At 42.2% G+C, this 16,899-nt stretch overlaps 1 protein-coding gene across 2 annotated transcripts in view; it reads left to right on the top strand.

Moving 5' to 3' along the window:
* Window positions 1–3,836: 3,836 nt before the first annotated feature.
* The window catches only part of sgtb (small glutamine rich tetratricopeptide repeat co-chaperone beta), a 56,374-nt gene continuing 43,311 nt past the window's right edge, over window positions 3,837–16,899 (top strand). For both annotated transcript variants that reach the window (XM_048603497.1, XM_048603489.1), the window contains exon 1: window positions 3,837–3,932. The gene's annotated coding sequence lies outside the window, so the exon portion shown is untranslated. The remainder of the gene's footprint in view (window positions 3,933–16,899) is intronic.

The raw sequence follows: 16,899 nt of genomic DNA, 5'->3' as shown, positions 1-16,899 counted from the left end.
CTGGGACCTTACATGAAAAATCTTTGTATCCTCTTTATTCACAGGAGAGGTCACAGAGGACTGAAGAATAGCCAATACTGTTCCTTTGTTTAAGAGGGGCAACAAGGATAATCTAGGAAATTACAGGCTGATGAGCCTTACATTAGTGGTAGGGAAGTTATTGGATATGATTTTAGGAACAGGATTTATTCATATTTGGAAAAATATGGGCTTATTATAAGAAGCAGCAGGACTATGTGCAGGGGAGGCTGTGTCTCATAAATTTGATTGAGTTTTTTTTGAGGAAATGACAAAGGTGATTAATGAGGGCAGAGCAGTGGATTTTGTCTGCATGGACTTTAGCTAAGTCTTTGACAAGATCCCCCGTGACAAGCTGATACAGAAGGTGAAGTCACATTCTGGCAAAATGGATACAGAAATGGCTTGGTCATAGAAAACAGAGAGTAGCAATGGAAGCATGTTGTTCTGACTGGAGATCTGTAACCAGTTGTGTTCAGCATGTAGGTGGCCTGAGTTGTAAGTTTGCAGATGCCACATAGATTGGATGAGCTGTGGATAGTGAGGTGTATTGCCGGAGGATCAAGGTTGGAGACTTGGATGGAGAAATGACAGGTAGAATTTAATCCAGACAAATGTGAGGTGATGCGTTTTGGAAGGTGTAACACAGTTGGGAAATATACAGTTATTGGCAGAACCCTTAGAAGCATTAACATACAGAGGATTCTAGCATACCAGTCAACACTTCCCTGAAAGTGGCAACAGAAGTTGACAAGGTGGTCAAGAAGGCATATGGCATGCTTACCTTCATTGGTCAGGGCACAGAGTTTAAAAATTGGCAAGTCATGTTGCAGCTGTGTAAAACTTTATTTTGAATATTACTTACAGTTCTGGTTGCCACACTACCAGGAGCATGTGGAGACTTTGGAGAGAGCACAGAAACAGTTTACCAGGATGTTGCCTGGTTTGGAAAGTATTAACAATGAGAAGAGATTATACAAACTCAGTCGAGCTTTGGAGGCTGCAGGGCAACCTGATAGAGGTTTACAGAATTATGAGAGGCTTGGATAGATTGGATAATCAGAGTCATTTCTCCAGGGTAGAAATGTCAATTACTAGGGGATGTAGGTTTGAAGGTAAAAAGAGATGTGAGAAGTATTTCTCACGCAGAGGATGATAAGTGCTTGGAATGCACAGCCAGAGGAGGTGGTAGAAGCAGATACAATAGCAACATTTAAGAGACATATTGACAGAGACATGAATTGCAAGGAATAGTGGGATATGGACTGCATGGAAGCAAAAGGTTTTTAGTTTAGAAAAAGCATCATGTGTCAACTTAGGCTTAGTGGGCCTGTTCCTGTGTTGTACTTTTATTTGTTCCATGTCTTGCTAGCAGAATTTTGTCATACATAAACTAATTCCCATTTGTAAACCTCCTGCCCATTTTACTTTTGAGGGTCACCAGCATGCTGCCAACGCACTATCCACAATAAAAAATGTGATTTTATATTCAGGAAAGAATATGCTTTAAGATTTTACAAAATTAAGTAAAAATCAGTTGTACTTTAACTCCACTTAATTCAGCTTATACTTGTAGCACTTAAGTAAATGAACTGCTTTTACAATTCCAGTCAGATATTGGTATTGTGAAGCAATCAATTGATTATTTTGATTTTTTGTTGTACTGAACTACAGTGACCTTTCAGATGATAAAAATACAAATCCATTGATCCTTATTATCACTTTTTGAGACTGATTTTAATTGTATTAACTGGTCTTTAGTGTTCTGAAATCGGAGAGCTGGATTTACCTCCCTGTTTCTGCTCCCAAATTGCCTATCACTATTTTGTTTGGTACTTCCCAATAGTAATGTAGATGGCCTCCTGTATCAGGGACAGCCTTATTTATAAAATCATGGTCCTGTAATGCACATAAAAACCCTAATGCAATTTTTGAATTTTAATGAATAGAGCATGTGATTTGCATGTTTTGGTAACAGACAACCTAATCCGTAGTTCCATTATATTTTATGTTGCAGTAATATATCTTTAGAAATTACATGCACAGATAACATCCAAAGTGCCACATTTTTCATAGGAAGAGGAGTAAGACATACAGTCCCTCCAGCCTGTTCCACCATCCAATGAGATCACAGCTGATCTGTGGCCTAATTCCATATGCCTGCCTTATTCCTTACATTTTTGTTTTGCAAAAGTATTATCTATCTCAGATCTAAAATTAGTAACTGATCTAGCATCAACTGCCTTTTGTCGAAACCTCTACCACCCTTTGTATGTAGAAGTGCTTCCTAACATCTCTCCTTAACAGTCTAACCAGTTTATCTTTATCTATCCTGTCTTTTCCTTTTAAGATCTTGGAAAGTTCGATCAGATCACTCCTTAATTTTCTAAATTCTGGAGAAAACAGCGTAATTTGTATAATCTCCCCTCATAACTTAACCACTGAAGTCCTGGTATCATTCTTGTAATCTATATTGTAATCCCTCCAAGGCCAAAATATCCTTCCCAAGATGTGGTGCCCAGATCTATTCACTGTACTTCAACATGTGGGGTCTAACCAGGGTTTTGTGTGGCTGCAGCATGACATCTGCATCCCTGTACTCCAGTCCTCTAGAAACAAAGGCCAGGATTCGATTAGTCTTCTTGATAAATATAGAACATAGAACAGTACAGCACAGAAATGGGTTCTTCGGCTTACGATGTTGTGCCGAACCTGATGCCAAATTAAACTAATCCCTCCTGCCTGCCCTTGGTCCATATCCCTCCATTCTTTTCATACTCATGCGCTTACCTAAAAGTCCCTTAAACGCCCCTTTCATATTTGCCTCCACCACCATCCCCGGCAGCATGTTCCAGACTCTTAGCACTCTCTGTGTAAAAACTTGCCCCTCACATCTCCTTTGAGCTTTGCCCCTCTCGCCGTAAATGCATGCTCCCTAGTATTAGAGTAATATCTGCACTCATTCTTGACATTTTTAAAATTTATGCACCTGAACCCCAAGTCTCTTTGGATTTAACATAATAAAACAACCCGATCTATCCTTTCTTATTTATTCAACACAAATACTACACTACATAGTGAGAGCTGCTAAATAAATTTGAAAAATGCTGCAGCATTTTACATTTAAAAATGTGAGTATTTCAAATTTCTGGGGAGCACAAGGCATAAATTAAAACAACTACTCAGAAAATCAAGAAAGGGTAAGGTTGAGAAAAGATCTTCGTGAGGTCAAAAAGATAAACACTCCTCCTGGAACCACAAAGATATTACCAACGCTTCCAGTCTCCTTGATCATTATCAAATGCTTCCAGTCTCCCTGACCATGATCACCTCGCCCTTCCGGAGCTGAAGAATTTGTTTGCTTAGTTCCTCTGGTTTGCCCACATACTGTGCCTCTATCTTACTCCTCCAATGTTTCATTTGGTATATATGCTCATCATAACATTATTACAGCAAAATGCAATGAATCCAAAATAAATGGAATACACTGTAAACACTGTGCTATGAATGCTCATCAAGTACAAAATCCATTCTCGTCCTCATATTGGTATTATAAATTTCATACAGTAAATCTGCAGTTGCTGTTTCAGATTAAGCATACCCGCAACATATCCTTCCAGTTGGCCACTGACAGTACGTTAACGTGCCCTTTGCCTGCAGGAACGTTATTCCATGAAAAGCTTAGTTTTCATGCAAAGTGGTAAAACAATATCTACTTCAAAAATAGAAAACCGACATGCGGCTCCCCCTCCCCGCCCCCACCACTGTCACTTTCTCCAGCTGTGGGTAAACAGAAGCTTCGGCACATTGCCAGCCTCCGCCCGGCTGCGGCAGTGCGCCTGCGTTCCCATTCAGCTCTGGAACTTCGTGTTGGTCAGCTCGAGCTCGGAGAAGCAATAACGGCGACGGCAACGGTAGGTACTGGGGATGACGGCAGTGGTAACGGGAGGGGGTAACGGGAGGTACCGGGGCTGTGGGGGCGGGAAAGCAGGCGTGGTAACGGGAGGAAGAAGGGGGAGGGTAACGGCAGGTACCAGGAAGGAGGGGTGCTCGGTGTTGGGTACCGTGAGCAGGGGTGGACCGAGATGAGGGGCACGGGTGGTTGGTTAGAGGGGAAGGCTGTGGTGGCACAGGGAACTAGGAGAGGGATATGAGGAGAGAAGGGGTGGGGAAGAGCAATTGGGGCTTGGAACTAGAATTAAACGGGATGCATGGGGTGTCAGTAGAGAAGAAGGTGGTGGTGGGAGTGAAGAGGGATGTCAAGATTGGTAGGGTAAGGATACCGAGGATGAGGGCGGAGGGAGGGATACCTTGGGAGTGGGTAGTGTGTGGAGGGAAACCTGGGGAGAAGGATAAAGGATGGATACTGGCTGAGAGGCAGAGATAATGGAACCAGGGAAGGTGGAGGGAGTGGGTAGGGGAAGAGGGAGATCCAGTCCAGTGATGATGAGAAATGGAAGTGGAATACAGGAGAACGTATTTGAGAGGAAGAGTGATATTAAGTGGGCGTACAGAGTGGAGAGCCCGATACATAGAGACTGGGAGGGGAAATGGGATATATGGGGATGGGATGGAGTTTTGGGGACTACAGGCCATATCTTTAAGGTGACAGGAGAAAGATTTTAAAAAGACACGAGGGGCAATTTTTTTTTCACACAGAATGATTCGTATGTGGAATGAACTTCTGGAGGAAGTGGTGGATGTGGGTATAGTTACAACATTTAAAAGACGTTTAGATAAGTATATGAATAAGAAATGTTTGGAGTGATATGGGCCAAGCATAGGCAGGTGGGAATAGTTTAGTTTGGAATTATGGTCAGCATGAACTGGTTGGACCAAAGAGTCTGTTTCCATGCTGTATGACTCTATGAATTCCTAGCCTCTGAACTGCTCTTATAACAACAGTATATGTAAGTTCAGTTTCTGGTCAGTGGTAACCCCCAGGTTGGTGGTGATGGGTGCAGGAGGCGGAGAGGTGGTTCACTGATGGTAATACCATTGAACATAAGACCAGTGGTTAGATTCTGTCTTTTGGAGATGATCATTGCCTGCTGCTTTTGTGACGTATATATTACTTGCCAGTTATCAGCCCAACTCTGGATGTTGTTCAAGCTTTGGTACATATTCGCACAGACTGTTTGTTTCATTACCTGAGTAGTTGTGAATGATGCTCATCTTTGCACAATGTTCAGTAAATATCCCTATATCTGACCTTTATAATGGAAGGAACGACATTAATGAATCAGCTGGAAATAGTTGGACACTTGCAGTGATGTCCTGGAACTGAAATGATTGATGTCGAACAGCCACATCCTTTGTGCTAAGTATGACTTCCACTAGTGAGTTTTTCTCCGATTCCCATTGGTTCAAATTTTGCTAGGGCTCCTTGATGCTATACTTTGAATGCATGTTTGATGTCAAGAGTCGTTATGCTTACTTCACCTCTGGATTTCAGCTCTTCTGTACACTTTTTTGGACCAGGGCCGAAATGAAGTCAGGACCAAGTGGCCCTGGTAGAACCCGAACTGAGCATCAGTAGGCAAGTTATTCTTTTGTTTGTGCTGCTTGACAGTGCTATCAACAACTCCTTTAATCACATTGGTTTTCTGGAGTAGACCAATAGGGTGGTAATCTGCTGATTTGGATTTGATCTGCCTGATTGTTTTTGGGACCTATGTATGCAATTTTCCATATAACATTGGCATCCACCCAATAATGCCTGTAATGAAACAGTTTGGCTATTGGCCCATCCAGTTCTGGAGCATGAGTTTTCAGTGCAATTGCTGAAATATTGTTAGGGCACGTAACCTTTGCAGTATCCAGTGTCTTCAGCGGTTTCTTGACATCACATCAATTGGTACCAGTTTGGTATGAATGAACTCAAAATCGTTTAAAAATTACCTCCAAATGTTAATTAGAAATGGCATATTAAAGTTGCAGCCAACCTGCAATTTTGAATAGTCAAATAGAAGAGTGTTTATTTGATCAAACTGGTTTGATACTATAACTGCTTTCTTAACATTCTGAATAACATAATTGTAATACCATTCTTTCTGTATACAAATATACTTGCTATTACAGAAGTGTTTAGATGTGAAAAAATTTGGATTTTGCCTTGGCATTGTATATGATCAAGCCTAACATTCACAGGAAGTGCCGCTTTAATATTTGGAGGCTGTTTATTCTAGTATTTGTAATATGAAAAAGCTAATATGTTTGTTATAGACTGCATGATATCATGTTGGGGAGTAATCAGTATGATTGTTACATACTGAGTAATTGCCCAATGTGAGCAAGGACAATGTGGTTAGTTGTTTTGATGAATTTGTTGCAGATAAAGCCACAGATACAGCTACGGCTAATAAAAATGGAGTATATTTTCTGGATTAAGACAAGGTATTTTGTACTTGATTAATTTGGAGCAAGAGGGGGGAATGGATGCTAGATGAAAAAATTTGTAAATTTTTTAAGTCCTTTAGTTTCATGATATAAATGTTTTTTCTTCTAGAAAAGATCTTTGTTTAATGCATGTGCAGAATTTATAATCTGAGTACAATGTTGTTATTATGTTGTTATAGTACGGAATAGACCCTTGTTGAATACTAGTTTGTGTGCCAACATGAAGTCCCATCACCAAGTTGCTGAGCATTTTTATTCGTTCACAAGATGTGATTGTTGCTGGCTAGGTCAGCATTTATTGTCCATCCCCAATTGTCCTTGAGAAGATAGTAAGCTGTCTTCTTGAATTGTTGCAGTCTGTGGGAGAGTAGGAAAACCTACAGAGTTATTAGGAAAGGATTTTGACCCAGTGACAGTGAAGGAACAGTGCTATAGTTCTAAGTCTGTATAGTTTGTGGCTTGGTTGTGAAATCAAACGCTCAAGGGATTATAAGTCTGACCCATTTTAGGCACAGGAATGTACTGTTGGAACTGAAAAATGCAGTGATAAAGGTCCAAGTAATCATATTCAAAGAGAAAGGAACTGATTTGAGGTGGGGATTTGTCATATAGTAGTCTTGATTTTCCAGGGGCTTCAACATCATAAAGAATGTGAAAAGCCCAAAAAAACCAATAATTAATGCTTTTGATCAAACTCCTCCATAATTTGTTGGAAATTTTGGCAGTCAGATGTTCTTCTCACTGAAGACTGTCAGAAAGCAATTTTCATAGTTCCTTCTATATTAAAGCATACAAAAATTCCAGATATTGGTGGTGGGATTAAGTACTTGTAATGATGTTGAATGAGGAGGTGATGGCCTAGTAGTATTATCGCTGAATTACTAATCCAGAGACCCAAGTAATATTCTACGGATCCAGGTTCAAATCCCACCATAGCCAGCTGTGAATTCAGTATTAAAAAAATCTGAAATTAAGAATCTAATGATGACCATGAAACTGTGCTTGATTGTTGGAAAAAATCTCCTCTGGTTTACTAATGCCCTTGAGGGAAGGGATTTGGCCATCCTTCCCTGGTCTGTCCTATGTGTGAGACCAGATCCACAGTGATAGGGTTGACTCTTAACTAGCCTCTGTGGCAATTAGGGATGGACAGCAAATACTGGCCCAGCCAGCAATGCCCACATCCTGTGAATGAATTAAGAAAAAAAGTCATGAGAGGAAGTAAGATTTTCTGCTGTTGAGTGTAGCCATTGCATGACATTTGTGTGGTGCAAATAGTACTTGTAATTTATCACACCAAGCTTGAATGTTGTCCAAGCCCTGCTATTTGCAAGCTCTGTCTGCTTCATTACCTGAGGGATATGAATGGAAATGAACACCATGCGATTATCAGTGAACATCTCTGATCTGTACTGCCTAGAAGGGTGGGACAAAACATTCGTACGGACACCACTACCTGAAAATTCACTTCTAATTCATGTAGCATCCTGATTTGGAATCATATTGCCATTTCTTCAGTGTCACTTGGCCAAAGTCCTGAAATTCTCTTCCTAACAACATTGTGGGTGCACATACCTGACGTGGTCTTCAGTGGTTCAAGAAGGGTCTTCACTATATTTTCAAGGATAATTAGGGATGGGCATTAAATTTTAGCTTTGTCAGCAACACCCTTGTCTCCCAAAGAGAAATAAAAAAAAATCTGGAATCTAAGCTTTGGAAAATCAAATGCATCAGCAATTTATTTTCCTATTACTTTTAATAGTCTGGTGTTATGTTTTTATATTATTCAAAAAGAGATAGGAATGAATCTTTATGAGAACATATATCCAGGGTGCTACATTTATTGCTGAGGTGAGCAACAACTTGTAAGTCTACCAGTTTTGAGTCTAAAAGCGCCAGAGAAAGTAAATCATGTGAAAAAGAACTAGCTACCATAGCAGCAATGAATTGGGAAGTTGGTGTTGTGGAGGCATGTGAGAAGTTGAAACAAGTGTGCAGATTGACATTTGGTTCCTTTCTAAAAGGCAGTAGTGAAGAGGAAAAGATTAGTACATCCTTTTGTGGTGGTCGAGAAAGGTTTAAAATTCAATGGTGGGAGGTGAATAATGACAACAGTAAAAACCCAGATGCAATTTTTGAACAATCCAACTTAAGTCAAATCTGCAGATCCACTGATAAGAATTTTAAGATCTGAGGCAGGAATCAGCTGAGTTTCACAATTTCATAATTTTGTAAAATGCACACAGAAAGTGTAATATCAAAGAAACTGATGAAAAGCAGATAGATCAATTTGTTTGGGGTTTTGCACAACCTGAAGGACAAGAAGTGATAGCAAGAACTGCAGATGCTGGAGTCAGAGGCAACACAGTGTGGAGCTGGAAGAACACAGCAGGTCAGGCAGCATCAGAGGAACAGGAAAGTCGACGTTTCAGGTCAGGACTCTTCATTAGAACTCATTTCTCAGAACTGAGAAATGACCTCTGAAGGGTCCCGACCCGAAATATTGACTTTCCTGTTCCTCTGATGCTGCCTGACCTGCTGTGTTCCTCCAGTTCCACACTGAAGGACAAGATTTGATTCGAAGGACAGGGTCACAATATCACAGGCTGTAGACACTGTCAGAGCGCATAAAACTAAGTTTAGACAGAGCTGTCTACAGAAATGGATAGCTTTCAGTTGAGTCAAGGGAAAGGCAGTAGTGTTGTTGCAGTTTCACTGCAACGAAAGAATGAACGCTAGACAGAGAGCCAGATGTGCAAGAGCTGTGAATGGCCTGAGGACTTCACAGACAAGATGAAATGGCATGGGTACAGATGAAACTATAGAGCTTGTGAAAGTTGCAATCACTAGGAAAATCTCTGCAGAGCAATGAAAAAAAAATGATTAAGGAGTTATCCGTGGCAGCTCAAATAGATGAATAAGATGAAAAAAATCCAAAACATTCATACCCTGGAAAATGAGGAATAGTTTGAGAACCATACAAACTGCATGATCTAAGGTTTTGGAGTAGATTTGTAGCTCGGGTTGTGGGTGTTGAGGTTGGTTGGCTCGCCGAGCTGGTTTGTTGTTTCGCAGACGTTTCGTTACCATGCTTGGTAACATCCTCAGTGCAGCCTCCAATGAAGCATCGGAGTGTTTTCCTGCCTGGTTTTTAAACTCTGGGGTCCATTGAGATGGATTTCTTCCGGTTTTCCTTCGTGGTGGAACGTATATGGGGTCGAGTTCAATGTGTTTATTAATAGCATGCTTCGTGGAGTGCCATGTTTCTAGGAATTCTCATGCCTGTCTCTGCCTAGCCTGTCCCAGGATCTTGGTGTTGTCCCAGTTGAAGTGGTGGTTCTCCTTGTCCATGTGGATTGAGATGAGTGAGTATTGATCGTGTCTTTTTGTAGCCATTTGGTGTTCATGTACTCTTGTTGTTAGTTTCGTTCCTGTTTGTCCGATGTGTTTCTCGTAGTCTCTGCAGGGGATCTTGTAGATGACATTGGTCCTGTCCATGGCGGGGAGTGGGTCTTTAGTTCGGGTGAACAGTTGTCGTAGGGTTGACGTGGGCTTGTGTGCCACTCTGATGCCTAGCGGTCGTAGGAGTCTTGTAGTGAGTTCCGACGTGTTCGTGATATAGGGTAGTGTGATAAGTGTGTCGGGGCATGTAGTCTCTTTCTGATGCTGTTCATGTAGGCATCCCAATTCTTTGGATATCCATTATCCTTGAAAACCTGGAAGAGGTATTCTTCTTCCTCTTGGCGTAGTTCCGTGTTGCTGCAGTGTGTTGTTGCCCTTTTAAATAGTGTTCGCACGCAGCTTCGTTTGTGTGTGCTGGGATGGTTACTGTTGAAGTTCAGTACCTGGTCTGTGTGTGTGGTTTCTCGGTGTACTTTCGTTTGCAGTTCCCCATTTGTCTTGTGCTCTACCATGACGTCCAGGAATGGGAGCTGTTTGTTCGTCTCCTCCTCTCTGGTGAATTTTATTCCGGTGAGAGTGTTGTTTATAAGTTTGTGTGTCCCCTCTAATTTGGTCCGTTTAATGATGACAAAGGTGTCATCTACGTAGCGTATCCACAGTTTTGGTTGGATTTGCGGAAGGGCAGTCCTTTCTCGTCTTTGGATCACTGCTTCTGCTATGAGTCCAGAGATAGGCGATCCCATGGGTGTCCCGTTGATTTGCTCGTATGTTTGGCTGTTGAAAGTGAAGGGAGTGGTGAGGCATAGGTCCAATAGTTTGAGCATGTCCTTGGACATGGTTTCACTGGGGTCGTGCTTTTGTTCTAGTAGTGTTGTCATTGTTTCCCTTGCTAGTGGTATGTCTATTGATGTGAATAGAGCAGTGACATCAAACAATATCATGGTCTCTTCGTCCTCTATCTTTATGTCTTTGATGGAGGTGAGGAATTCTTGGGCTGAGTGGATAGAGTAGGGTGACTTGTTGACTAGGTGCCTGAGTCGTCTTTGTAGTTCTTTGGCTAATCTGTGCGATGGAGTGCCTGGTAGGGAGACTATGGGTCTGAGGGGGACTTCCGGCATGTGCACTTTAGGGAGGCTGTAGAATCGGGGTGTGTTGGTTCCTTTGGGTTTCATTCTTAAGAAGTCTGTTTTGTTGATCTATCCTGTTTGTTTAAATCTTTGTAGCGTGTAGAGGATTTTGTTACCTAGTTGCGGCGTCAGGTCAGTTTGTACTGGCCGGTATGTGTTCTCGTCGGCGAGCAGTGCTTGTGCTTTGGAGATGTAGTCCCTTTTATTCAGTATCACTGTCATGCGCCCTTTGTCTGCAGGTAGTATTGTGATGTTCTTGTCCTTCTTTAATCCGTCCAGGGCCTGTCTTTCCCCTGTGTTGAGGGTGTTGAGTTCGCTCCTTCTGGTTAGTGTTGGGATTACTGTCTGTCTTATAGTTTGTTGTGTTTTAGTGCGTGCGAACACTATTTAAAAGGGCAGCAACATGGAACTACGCCAAGAGAAAAAAGAATACCTCTTCCAGGTTTTCAAGGATAATGGATATCCAAAGAATTGGGTCAGAAGATGCCTACATGAACAGCATCAGAAAGAGACTACACGCTCCGACACACTCCTCATACTACCCTATATCAGGAACACGTCGGAACTCACTACAAGACTCCTACGACCGCTGGACATCAGAGTGGCACACACGCCCGCGTCAACCCTACGACAACTGTTCACCCGAACTAAAGACCCACTCCCCGCCATGGACAGGACCGATGTCATCTACAAGATCCCCTGCAGAGAACTCGAGAAACACATCGGACAAACAGGAATGAAACTAACAACGAGTATGTGAACACCAAATGGCTACAAAAAGACACGATCCATATTCACTCATCTTAATCCACATGGACAAGGAGAACCACCACTTCGACTGGGACAACACCAAGATCCTGGGACAGGCTAGGCAGAGACAGGCACAAGAATTCCTAGAAGCGTGCTATTAATAAACACATTGAACTTGACCCCATATATGTTCCACTACGAAGGAAAACAAGAAGTGAGGCAATCCATCTCAATGGACCTCAGAGTTTAAAAACCAGGCGGGAAAACACACCGACGCTTCATCGGAGGCTGCACTGAGGATGTTACCAAACATGGTAACGAAACATCTGTGAAACAAGAAACCAGCTCAGCGAGCCACCCAACCTCAAAACTGCATGATATGATTGGATGGGGCAGATCTTAGAGAGAAAAAAAATCACAATTCAGATTGGTAAGAGAGTGAAAAACAAACCAAAAACCAAAACTATTGTTCTGATCCCAGCTGATGTTATTTCTAGGCAAGTCAAATCCCAGATCGAAATCTGGCTGAAGTTTTGTTTTTATTATTTAATGAAGTGGTATTTCACTGACACGTGAACATGAAGTGCTATAAGTTTGAATTTTACTATAAAAAAGTTCATTACAGAAAAGGTAAGATAGAATAAACTGAGCTATTTACATATAACACATTTTGAAAGCTTCCAAAGACAATGTCATTTACCCCAACAACATCCAGAATACGCAAATGCCAGAAAGAATTCCCTTCCCTATCACATCTATATACTTAACTGTTTTGTCCAGTATTCAGTCTTGAGAGTTTGATAACCTCTTCCTTGGTTAGTCATCTAACTGAGCTTAGACTTTCTCAACTTACAGTAATCTGTTCTGAGTTGTTACCAAACACTTCTGGTCTGGAACTTTCAAATTGAAATCCTTACACTGAGGTAACCTATTTCTTAATAGTTCTAAACCATCTCCTTTCTTCAGGAGAACTGTATCACACACTTAACCTTTGAGAACCTGAGCAAACTGAAAACAAAAACTTTCCAAGCTACAGGTTTTTCCTCAAAGCAAAATAAAAATTCTGATCCTTCTAACTGAAAGCAAGTTAATGTTCCTCAGTGTTTACTTTGTCTACTCAAATCTTTCACAATGCACACAAAGCCCCAACATCATCACAGGGACTCTGTCCCTTTGGTTAATCATTGAACTCCCTCTTAAAGATGAAAACCACATGCTACTAATTAAAATCTGTACTCAAATAAATGAGATACACATGCACACAAATCTCATCTTCTATCACACTTTATAATGTTGAAGCTTGCTAACTGAGCATAGAATAATTTATTAACCAAGGAAAGGTGCTCTAACCTGAGCAGCATCATGCTAACAGTATATGGGAGAACTGAGATTTGACAGCTGCTATAACCACAATCAGAGGGAGACAAAGGAAAAGGCATTAACCGTATGTTCAGTGCCAGGAAACAGATAGTCCTGTTATCCTAGGGTTCATCAGCCGTGAATTGCTGCAGTTATAGAGTCATAGAGATATACAGCATGGAAGTAGACCTTCAGTCCAACTCGTGCATGCCGACCTGATATCCTACATAAATCTAGCTCCTTTTGCCAGCATTTGGCCCATATCCCTCTAAATCCTTCCTATTGATGTACCCAGCCAGATGCCTTTTGAATCTTGTAATCGTACCAGCCTTCACTACTTCCTCTGGCAGCATGTTCAATACACGCACCACCCTCTGCGTGAAAACATTGTCCCTTAAATCCCTTTTAAATCTTTCCCCTCTCACCTTAAACCTATGCCCTGTAGTTTTGGACTCCCCTACCTTGGGGAAAAGTCCTTGACTATTTACCCCATCCATGCTGCTCATGATTTTATAAACCTCTGTAAGGTAACTTCTTAGCCTCCAACGCTCCAGGGAAAATAGTCCCAGCCTATGCAGCCTCAAGAAACCATGAGGTGAAAGAGGCATTACTGAAGGTTAAACTTAGTACAGCCGTTTCAAAATGCTACTCTCCCCGATCAGAAACAAGGATTATCAGGTGCAAATGCATGCAGTATTTTGATGAGATATTGACGACTTTGAAGATTTTGAGTGTCAAGTCACAGTTGGTCCAATGAATAAACCAGTGATCCAACCCACACATAAAGTAAAAATAAATGGACTACAAAGCGAAGTGGAACAGAATTACGGGCAGCAATATACCACTACCTGCTGAGCTCAGTGCATTCTATGTTCACTTTGAACAGAAGGTCAATGAAACAATGTCACCCATGCCTACAGCCTTTGATGCACCTGTACCCATGGTCACCACTGCAGCCATGAGATTGGCTTTCTTGAGAGTGAACCCACGGAAAGCAACTAGACCGGTTGGAATCACCGACCGTGCACCTCAGATCCTGTACAGAACATCTGGCAGGAGTATTCACATTTATCTTTAATGTTTTCTTACTGTGATTTGAAGTGCTCACCTGCTTCAAGAAGACCATCATTATCCTGGTGCCAAAGAAAAGTCATGCAGCTTGCCTCAATGACTACCACCTAATGGCTTTGACCTCCATAAATTATGAAGTGCTTCGAGAGGCTAGTCATGGCTTACGTCAACTCCAGCCTGCCAAATTGCCTTCAAAAACAAAGTTGCTGGAAATGCTCAGCAGGTCTGGCAGCATCTGTGGAGGAGAAAAGAGTTAACGTTTCAGGTACAGTGACCCTTCCTCAGAACTGATGGTGGCTGGGAAAACGTCAGTTTATATGCAGAAAATAGGGAGGTGGGTGGGGTAGGGAGTAAACGATAGGATAGAGCCCAAAGAGAGAGAAAGACACTTGGACAGACAAAGGAGTTGCTAATAATCAGGCTGGGAGGGTGAATAGTTATGTGGTAACAAGGCCTGGTGTGTGGGCTGGGGGGCTGGGACATGGGAGAGTTTAGGCCCTAAAATTATTGAACTCAATATTGAGTCCGGAGGGCTGTAGGGTCACCAAGCGGAAAATGAGGTGTTGTTCCTCCAGCTTGCGCTGGGCTTCACTGGAACACTGTAGCAAGCCGGAGACAGAGATGTTGGCCAGGGAGCAAGGTGGTGCGTTGAAGTGGCAGGCAACAGGTAGTTCAGGGTCTTTTTTGCGAGCAGAACATTGATGTTCTGTGAAGCAGTCACCAAGTCTACGCTTCGTTTCCCCAGTGTAGAGGAGACCACATTGTGAGCAGCGAATGCAGTAGACTAGGTTCTTGGAATTGCAGGTGAAGTGTTGCTTCACCTGGAAGGTATGTTTGGGCCCTTGGATACTGGGAAGCAAGGAGGTAAATGTGCAGGTGTTGCACCTTCGCTGGTTGCCGGGGAAGGTGCCGTAGGGCTGTGGGGAGGTATTGGGGGTGAAGGAAGTATGGACCAGGGTGTCCCGGAGGGAACGGTCCCTGCGGAAGCCGGACAAGGGAGGGGAGGAGAATATGTGTCTGGTGGTGGCATCTTGCTGGAGGTGGCGGAAATGGCGAAATGCCAAATTGCTTTGATCTTTTGCAGTTTGCCTACCAATGCAACAGGTCCACAGCACATGCCATCTCTCTGGCCCTACACTCATCCCTGGAATATATGGATAACAATGATACCTATGTCAGGCTCCTAACTTATTGAGTATAGCTCTACCTTCAATGCCATAATTCCAAACAAACTCCTCTCTAAAGTCCAGGGCCTAGGTCTTGGCTCCTCCCTCCGTAATTGGATCCTTGATTACCTGACCGATTGCCATCAGTAAGAATAGGTGACGACACCTCCTCCACCATAATCCTCAACACAAGTGTTCCGCAAGGGTGTGTACTCAGCTTCTTACTATACTCCGTATACATTCATGACTCTGTGGGCAAATTCTGCCCCAACTCCATGTATAAGTTTGCTGATGAGACCAACTGCATAGGTCAGATCTCAAACAACGACAAGACAGAATACAGGAAAGAGATTGAGTGCTTAGTGGAATGGTGTAAAGACAACAATCTCTCCATCAACGCCAGTAAAACAATGGAGCTGGTCAATGACTTCAGGAAGTGGAGTGGAGGGCATGCTCCTGTCTGCATCAACGATGCTGAGGTGGAGATGGTTGAGACCATCAAGTTCCTGGGAGTGATGATCACCAACAATCTATCCTGGTCTACCTATGTCGACATGATGGTCAAGAAAGCACATCAACATCTCTACTTCCTCAGGAGGCTAGGGATTTTGACATGTCCACAAAGACTCTTACCAATTTTTATAGATGCACCATAGAAAGTATCCTATCTGGATATTTCACAGTGTGGTGTGGCAACTTCTCTTCCCAAGACTGTAAGAAACTACAAAGAATTGTGAACGCAACCCAATTCATCGCACAAAACAGCCTTCCATCCATTGACTTCATCTATGCCTCCTGCTACCTTGGAAAAGCAATCAACATAACCAAAACCCCTCCTATTTGGTTATGTTCTCTTCCACCTCTTCTGTTGGGCAGAACTTATAAAAGTTTAATACAGTTACAAACAGATCCAAGTACAGCTTCTCCCCCACTGCTGTCAGACTTTTGAATGGATCTCTTCGCTCTCGCTCTCGCTGCACCTTCTCTGCGGCTGTAACACTATTCTGCACTCTGTTCTGCTACCCTGATGCCCTTTGTATGGTACAATCTGCCTGCATAGCATGCAAAGCAACACTTGTTACTGTATCTCGGTAAATATGGCAATAATAAATCAAACTCTAAAGGAAAACTTGAAAAAAATGCTAAGAGGTGGGGGATAAATGTGATCATAGCGTTTATAGATTGGGTAAGTACCATCATGATAAGAGAGAAGCCAAATAGATGACTGAATTTTCCTGGATCTCCACTGTCTCAAGCAATGAAGAGGAATCATTACCATATCACAACACTGGGAGAGATCATAACAGCATTAACAGGGACCAAAGCTTTTCAACACTCCTGATGCTAGAAATGGCTCCTAGAATGTGAAGCTGGATGGGGAAGCTTCACTGTTGACAATGTCCAACAGATCCTTTGGTCAGTACTGTAATGGTCCTGGATGAGATCACTAAATTATGTGACAATCTGGTTATGGACCAATAATTATTTCTTGTTTAAAATAGACAAAGTTTCGGATTCCAGGCACTTACTAAAAGAATAAAGTCACCAGGTTCCACATTTAAGGAATAAACCTTTTATACAGAGTTAGAAAATTAAAACACTGTAAA

The sequence above is a fragment of the Rhincodon typus genome, chromosome 1 (assembly GCF_021869965.1).
Source record: "Rhincodon typus isolate 14 chromosome 1, sRhiTyp1.1, whole genome shotgun sequence".
Classification (NCBI taxonomy): domain Eukaryota; kingdom Metazoa; phylum Chordata; class Chondrichthyes; order Orectolobiformes; family Rhincodontidae; genus Rhincodon; species Rhincodon typus.
Note: the sequence above shows the minus strand (reverse complement) of the source record. Positions and strands in the feature narration are given on the sequence as shown.